The sequence below is a fragment of the Orbicella franksi genome, chromosome 3 (assembly GCF_964199315.1).
Source record: "Orbicella franksi chromosome 3, jaOrbFran1.1, whole genome shotgun sequence".
Taxonomy (NCBI): Eukaryota; Metazoa; Cnidaria; class Anthozoa; order Scleractinia; family Merulinidae; genus Orbicella; species Orbicella franksi.
In genome coordinates, this window is record NC_138147.1 from 26618062 (window position 1) to 26626467 (window position 8406).

Below are 8406 nucleotides of genomic sequence, written 5' to 3' on the forward strand. Positions count from 1 at the left end.
GAAGTCGGAAACGTCTAAAATTGGGTGTTCAAGAAAGTTATTGATGCCAAAGGGTAATTTTAAAGTTATTTTTGCCGACGGCTTTGCAGTCATTTTAACGGGCAGTCCTCTACCAATAACCTTTAAAGAAATTCAGCAATAAGCATTTCACCACACTGACTGAATTAAACAAACAAAACGAGGAAATCTCAATGCATAACATAACGCAAAGCACGAAATGCGAGTATCAAATCCCGTTCGCAGTTAAAACATAAAAGATGGCCTAACGAAACAAATGTTACAGAAAATGTATTTGATGTTAATTCCTTATTTCTGTTTTGTGCGGTAATGGAAGAAAAAGAGGATTATGGAGTTTTTACAGTCTAGCTTGTTTACTAACATTTGCTGCTGGGTAATATTTACATTTTTTTTTTTTTCAATTAACCCACATGCAAACACGAACTGCTGCCCTCAATCTGCATGACGTGCAGATGAAAACAAAACAAATTAGAGACTGCACAAATTAAGAGAGCAGTTATAAAACCCTAATTTTGCTCTATTGATGTAGAGACTTTCAATGTTAACCCAGTGACCACAAATATTGTTTTGCTCAGTGTCATGGTCACTGAAATTATTCCGGTGACGTTGGCTGGGTCAGTTTTAGGTATAAGAAATATTTCATATTGCCAGTTGCCTCACTCTGCTAACCGCGCAAGAAATACTTCTAACCCAAAGGCTCTTTTGGTTTTGTTTATAATAAAATTATAGAGAATTTTTTTCCCCTGATATTTATGGTCCGGTTATAATTTATAGATATAATTTTCCAATGTAACTTGAGATTTCCTTCATTGCACATGAGTTCACCTGTTACTTCTACTGCCAACGTGTAGATTGCTGTCTTTTAATTTGTAACGAAATTGCTCAGTATCTACATTGTTGCTCGATCCCGAAAGATTATTCAAAGGAGTTTATTTTTAGTGGAAACTCTCCCTTTATTCTGTTTACTACAAACTTAAGTGGGTAGCTGCTGGTGCCATATTTGTATTCGAACAAGCCCTTAGGTAAACAAGTTTAATGAAAGCAAATATCTGCTGTCATCCCTGATCCAAAGGGATAAAATACAGAACGGATATTAAAATCGTCCGGCCTTCTATATATATCTTCTGTTATTACTACTGCAAACGTTGCTTACCAAACTTTCAGCATTTTATACTGAAATGAATCCATTCCCTTTCGTTTGTTTTTGTTTTTGTTTTTGTTGTTTTTTAATTGTTATACAAAGACTCATCTGTGTTCTTATAAAAAGTTGACCAAATTCTAGACAATGTTATACGTAAATGAAAGAGAGATGTTCTCTATTATATATCTTTGTGAATTATTATTAGTATCATTATTATTATTATCATTGAAAGATCGGTCAAACAGCGTAATCCTCGAGAAAAAGCTGCACATAGAGGAAGATGGCTCGGAATCAATAAAAAAAAAAACAAACAAAACAGCTTGAGTAACATTATTCAATTTAATTTATTTCGAAATAGTTCTTAGTTCTCACTTGATAGCAAGTTATGTCGCTTTTAATAATTGAGAATATTCAAAATACGCAAAAAGTGCCAGTTTTCTCGAAACCCTTCAAGTCGTCTTTCGATGCACCTTTCTCACTTTGATGACACTCAAAATGTTTGCTTGTCGTATCCGAATAACATGAATTTAAGAGCGGTCATTAACTCATACTTGAAGCAATGCTCATGCCAGCATTTGAAATAGGATATTTAGCTAATTTTTTAAAAGCGCAGAATGGAAAGTTGTGTTTTTTGGACCAGGAAATTGTATACTATTATTAAATATTTCGGACTAGATAAAATGTGTTATCATGTTGGGAGATTTCTTTCATCGTTAGTAACTGATGGCGAGCCTTCAACAAGCGTTATCAAAATAATTAAGAATAAAACTTCGACAAGAGTTATCAAAATAATTGAGAATAAAACTTACCAGCACACACACACACATCTGAACCTGGAAGTAATCCAAACGAAATCCACATCAGAAATATTAAGACCGTGATGGAGGCCATCCTTCTTTTGCAAATGGTTCAATATGCAAGGGTTTGCGGTAATTTTAATTTGTCAAAATCATCCACGCCCATTTTCTTCATTGTATAATTAATTTAATTTACTGATGTTTGAAGAAAATCACCTGGAACGAAAATACCCTTTTATGGCTTTGTCTCAATCGATCAGCTTGCTAACAGTAAGTTACCATAATAGAAAACAAAAAAGGCGTATTGACGAATTTTAAAAGCAGTTGTTCTAGTTAACAGGTTTTTTGTTTTTGCTTTTGTTTTTGTTTTTGTTTTTGTCTTTGTCTTTGTCTTTGTCTTTGTCTTTGTCTTTGTCTTTGTCTTTGTCTTTGTCTTTGTCTTTGTCTTTGTCTTTGTCTTTGTCTTTGTCTTTGTCTTTGTCTTTGTCTTTGTCTTTGTCTTTGTCTTTGTCTTTGTCTTTGTCTTTGTCTTTGTCTTTGTCTTTGTCTTTGTCTTTGTCTTTGTCTTTGTCTTTGTCTTTGTCTTTGTCTTTGTCTTTGTCTTTGTCTTTGTCTTTGTCTTTGTCTTTGTCTTTGTCTTTGTCTTTGTCTTTGTCTTTGTCTTTGTCTTTGTCTTTGTCTTTGTCTTTGTCTTTGTCTTTGTCTTTGTCTTTGTCTTTGTCTTTGTCTTTGTCTTTGTCTTTGTCTTTGTCTTTGTCTTTGTCTTTGTCTTTGTCTTTGTCTTTGTCTTTGTCTTTGTCTTTGTCTTTGTCTTTGTCTTTGTCTTTGTCTTTGTCTTTGTCTTTGTCTTTGTCTTTGTCTTTGTCTTTGTCTTTGTCTTTGTCTTTGTCTTTGTCTTTGTCTTTGTCTTTGTCTTTGTCTTTGTCTTTGTCTTTGTCTTTGTCTTTGTCTTTGTCTTTGTCTTTGTCTTTGTCTTTGTCTTTGTCTTTGTCTTTGTCTTTGTCTTTGTCTTTGTCTTTGTCTTTGTCTTTGTCTTTGTCTTTGTCTTTGTCTTTGTCTTTGTCTTTGTCTTTGTCTTTGTCTTTGTCTTTGTCTTTGTCTTTGTCTTTGTCTTTGTCTTTGTCTTTGTCTTTGTCTTTGTCTTTGTCTTTGTCTTTGTCTTTGTCTTTGTCTTTGTCTTTGTCTTTGTCTTTGTCTTTGTCTTTGTCTTTGTCTTTGTCTTTGTCTTTGTCTTTGTCTTTGTCTTTGTCTTTGTCTTTGTCTTTGTCTTTGTCTTTGTCTTTGTCTTTGTCTTTGTCTTTGTCTTTGTCTTTGTCTTTGTCTTTGTCTTTGTCTTTGTCTTTGTCTTTGTCTTTGTCTTTGTCTTTGTCTTTGTCTTTGTCTTTGTCTTTGTCTTTGTCTTTGTCTTTGTCTTTGTCTTTGTCTTTGTCTTTGTCTTTGTCTTTGTCTTTGTCTTTGTCTTTGTCTTTGTCTTTGTCTTTGTCTTTGTCTTTGTCTTTGTCTTTGTCTTTGTCTTTGTCTTTGTCTTTGTCTTTGTCTTTGTCTTTGTCTTTGTCTTTGTCTTTGTTTTTGTTTTTGTTTTTGTTTTTGTTTTTGTTTTTGTTTTTGTTTTTGTTTTGTTTTGTTTTGTTTTTCATATAGAATTCTTAATATTAATATTGCTAAATCAACCATTTTAGGTGTCAAAGTTTATCTTAAGGGTGGTTCCCTACCACCGTTTGACTGCACATACGCTGATAACGAAAGCGTTAACAATTTGCACGCACCCAAATGAGAACGTAAGAGAACGTACGAAATTGCGAGACGTTCGCCGGGCTCCAATAATCAAAACTGACAATATATATTCTCGTGTTTTCCTAGTGAAATTCTGTGATATTAAGACTAGTTACAGCCTTTTGACTTCCATTGACCCTTTCCTTTTCAGCAATGTTTTTTTTTTGAAACGTTTGAATACAGGGAAATATATCAATTCGCAAAAAACAAAGGAACTAAAAATTGTGATAGATTTCACCCACGGAAATACAAAACATCACAATGAATAATAACAGAAGCATATCACCTAGAAGCGTCTAAATTCTCCTTATATGTTCGGAACAATGCTGGGGTTTTTAGTCTACCAATCAGAACCACGGAATTTTTTGTCTAAATATGGAATCAACGGATTGAGGTAAGTTTGTTTAAATAATGGCGGCCTTTTGTAGAGTGGCTGCGGCTTCGACAAATTCTGGATCGGACCGGATCGGATCAGGGAACGGATCACTGATCGGATCACGGATTGGATCACGGATCGAATCGCAGATCGGATCGCGGATCGGATCGCGGATCAGATCGCGGACGGATCACGAATCGGATCGCGGAAAAAAAAATTATAGAAAGTGAAAAATTAAAATTCAAGATTCAAAATTAATGCGTGGTAATGCGTGGACCCGAAGTGAACTTGTAGTTTCCCGTCCTTGATAAACGACTTGTACTCTTTGGTAGACGCAATTACATCATTTGGCGGATCAGAAATTTCGCCTGGGACTCGAATGGCACAGTCGCAGCCATAGCATTTAAAGGCCTTAGTGTCCTTTAGCCATTTAAGTTTATACATGCGGGTTGCGGAGCTCTTCGGCTCTTCTTTCAGCGGGGCCTGCGCTCCATTATGTCACGCAGACTTTATATTGGCTTGTCACGGAACACTTCTTATTTTCATTTAACATATTTTAGTTTTCCACTTTTTTATTCATTTATTATCTTATAAACAATTTGATATATATGTATATATTTTTTAACCTTTTTTTGTGATCCGACCCGTGATCCAATCCGCGATCCGGTCGGGGCGTTTTCAACATAAAGATGATTTTCAGACTTGTTTTGATACAAAACAAAATGCTTACCTGCAATTGATCATCTCTGGCCTTGATATTACAATAGCAGCTCCTGGAAAAAGCTCGTTTGATTCTCTTGATGAGCGCAGAAAAAGGCTGAGAAACGACAATCTACTCTCAACACGAAAGCAACAACTGTGTCCGCCATTGCTCTGGCAGAGACGAGATTTTGTGACGTACCAGTGTGCAGCACTCCATATTAGGAAGTAAATTTTGATTGGTTCGCTGAAAAACCCCAGCATTGGATCGGTGTTAATCGCTTCTAGGTGATATTCTTCTGATAATAATAATAATAGATTTATATAGTGATAAAATTACAAAATATTCTTAAGCGCTTTACAATGTAAGATTAAGATTACAGTAAAAATATAAGAAAAATGTGTCTAAAAAAATACAATTTACGAAGCATATTATAAAACTATGGCATGCTATACGCTAATTTAAAAAAAGTAAGTTTTTAACTTTGATTTAAAAACAGCTAGGGTTGGATTTATTTCACGAGGATGTTTGTTCCAGAAAAAAGGTCCAGAGTGTGCCAAGGCACGATCACCAAATGTCCTGTGCACGTGTTTGGTTCTGGGAACAGCGAGGAGGTTATGGTCTTGGGAGCGCAGGCGATAAGTTACGTTAGTCTTTATGTGTAAAAAGTCCTCTATATAGTCAAGTGCTTGATTATTAAGAGCTTTGTAAACAAGAAGTAACAGTTTAAACCGAACACGAACCAGGAAACCAGTGCAGGTCGTAGAAGGCAGAGGAAATGTGGTCAAATTTGGATAGGCCAACAGTTAGTCTAGCAGTGGCATTTAATACTTCTTGACGACGATCAGATTAACAAATTGACGTCTGTCCTCTTAATGATGATAAATTGCGGCATAACATTGTCAACTCTGCTGTGGAACCACGAGCCACAGGCGAGTGGTTCCGCAGTAAACTTTGACAATGTTATGGCGAAATTTATCATCAATAAGAGGACAGACGCATGAAATAAACTGATGTCAATTTGTTTTTTACAATAACAAGACCCCAAACTGGTCAAAGGGTCAGTTTGACAGCTGAAATTTGAACTTGAAAGCTTGCATAAATTAAAATTTTATCCGTCTGTACTCTTATTGATGATAAAAATGAGGCAATCAGCGCGCGACAAATTAGACAGTTATTGTAAAATTGGTAATTAGGGACACCAAAGAGAAGAGAATTGCAGTGGTCCAAGTGAGAAGAGACAAATGCATAGACAAGAGTTTTGGTAGTCTCAGGACTGAGGAATTCCCTTATTTGCTGAATTTTGTACAGGCCACAGAATGCTTTACTGCAAATCCTGCCAATATGGACTGACATAGACATCGTAGTGGTAAACCAGGAGCCCGGATTGCGAACACTTTCTAGAGGTTGGATAATGGGGTCGCCAAGAGTAATGGGGTCAATTGAGATTTTGACAATTGATGGCTGGAGCCAATAATTAAAAACTCAGTCTTTGCGTCGTTGATTATAATGAACGGTTATGAATTAACCAAGCACGGACATCGGAAATACAGGCTTCCACAACCGCTAGAGCGTGATCTTGAGACAAAGTGCCGTCTGGTCTAAAAGAAAGGTAGAGTTGGGTATCATCGGCATATCCATGAGCAGAAGGAAGATTGCTGGCGATAACATGATATAGCCGTGAAACGTACAAAATAAACATCACTGGGCCCATGCAACTACCCTGTGGGACACCACGGTTCAGACTTAAATCATTTGAAAAATTGTTGCTGATATGAACACGTTGCTTTCGATCAGATAGATATGGATCAAACCAATCATGGGCGGAGTCAATTAGTCCAAAATTATTTTCAAGGACATCGAGAAGAATTTCGTAGTCGATGGTATCAAAAGCTGCACTCAGATCTAATAGCACTAGCTAGGAGCGTTACTTCCTGATGATCCATCGACATGAGAATATATATTGCTCTGAACTTTATTCAAGGCAGCTTCAGTTGAATGAAATCTCCGGAATCCTGATTGGAACTTTGGAAGAAGTTGAGAAACAACTGCTTTTTCAACAGTCTTCGAGATGAAAAATTATTAAAGCAAAATTTTAAAATGAAATTCTTAACAAAATTACAGTTCCCATTGAAACATCACGTTTCTTGAGTGATCATGTGCCCTAACAAACTTTTTGATAAATTTTGGTAAAGTTAACCCAGTTTGGAGTCCATCGCTCAAAACTTTCAAAGTTACAAGGGTTTAACGTCTGTCGAGTCATCAGCAGCCCCACCCTCCCTGTCTCTTTGCCACAACGTGATCAATACGCTTAATGCAGGCTTTAAGGTATTTTCTATTGTATTTTTACTTTATCTTTCGATGAGCAGGCGAGTGAACGAGAATACAGCTTTAGCTATCAACCTTCATGCGCTCTCTTTGACATTCCTTGGTTCTGCTTAATTTTCGGAAGAGATTTTGGCGTTGTTGATAGTCAGTTCTCAGTTCATGTCATCGCAGCTTTCCTTGAAATCGTAACTGCGGCAAGCGAAATTTGATTCACACCCGATTAAAACAACATACAGCAGATTTTATTGTGTAAAACGTGTACAAGAAGCTGATAAAACGTTTCAAAAAAGCTTGCTCTCCGTGGACTCATGTTACTAAGGTCTTAAGCATGATTACGTCAAGGTCTTAACAAAAGTTTCTACTCTACAACAATTTACAGTGCACTGTGTCTGCCTTGTTACTTGCGCTAGAGAAAACCAACCTAGCTATACACGCATAAATTCCGAAAAGTTTTTTGATTTAGCATATACATGTGACTCTAGATTTGTGATTCAATGGAGAATAGCGGACGTGTGGTTTCACTGACTCAAAATACAACTACATAAGCAAACACAGCAGAGTCCAGTTAGCCCAAACATGAATTCACATTTATTGATACACTATAGCTTATTCGTTTACATTTACTCGTCCTTCATGCCAAATTATAGTATTACAATGTTTAAGCATAAAAGGAAACAACAATCTTAAAAGCAAAGAAAGTAAAGGACTGCCGGAGGCTTCTTGTGGGTCTGCATTGGAACGCTATTGGCTGTCAGTCAATTTTGCACCTATCAATTTTAACTGATGTTGTGTGTTCCTCAAAAAAATAAAAAAAGGAAGCAGTTGTCGGTTGACAGTTTAATTCTTGTTCAATTCTCAGCTATCAGCTTAACCCTATCACGAGCCACCATGTGGTGTAAATAGCCACTGCCGCGTACTAATTACTCGAAACGAGGTCTTGGTTATAGCGGCGCATCACTATAGAACAGTTTGTCAATTAAGCTAAGCAAAATAGACGCTCTTGGACATTTCAAAAGTGAAATCAACCGACTCTATAGAAACATTTCGTCACGCCTCCCCACGGCAATCTTGTAAAACAGTACATTGAATCTTTTAACTTAGAGGATTTAGCCCACTGCACTCTAGTTATTGTATACATCATGACTAACGATTTTACCGTGCTTAAATAAATAAGCTGCTACCACTACTAATACTACTAGTGGTAGTGCTATTACTAGTACACCTACTAGCACCCTTTACTGTATATCAGCTAATATAAGGCCCGAGGCCGAGA